We start from the raw sequence: 503 nt of genomic DNA, 5'->3' as shown, positions 1-503 counted from the left end.
CTCAGGCTTTTCTTACCAATGATGAGGTTGTTGGGTGTACTTTGAGATAAATTAATAAGGGTGAGTGTCTGATACAATTTTGCTTGCATAAAATGACCTTACTTACGGTGTGAGAAAACATAACATCACAACTGAAAGAGCTGCGGAGCTGGCCTACCATAGAAAACTGCATCTCCCCTCGACGCTTAACAGCAACAGAGGATGAAAAAGTAAAAAGTAAAAAGTAAAAAGTAAAAAGTAAAAAGTAAGTACTTACGGTGTATCTTAACATTAATCATGATAAAGTACGAACTTACAGAAGGAAAGAATGGATAGAATCAAGTGATTAAAAGTCACAAGACGTACAAGTGTGTGTACATTATATAGCAACATGTCCTGGTTCTCTATGTTTGTTAAAGTCTTTAAAGATGGTTTTACAGTGGGGTCTCTCGTAGCCTAGAGGTTAAGGTGTTGGCCTCTCATTCAAAAGGTCCCGGGTTCGAATCCGGGTAGCGACCGAAAAA

This window comes from Aplysia californica, unplaced genomic scaffold (genome assembly GCF_000002075.1).
Source record: "Aplysia californica isolate F4 #8 unplaced genomic scaffold, AplCal3.0 scaffold01405, whole genome shotgun sequence".
In the NCBI taxonomy this organism is placed as follows: domain Eukaryota; kingdom Metazoa; phylum Mollusca; class Gastropoda; order Aplysiida; family Aplysiidae; genus Aplysia; species Aplysia californica.
Note: the sequence above shows the minus strand (reverse complement) of the source record.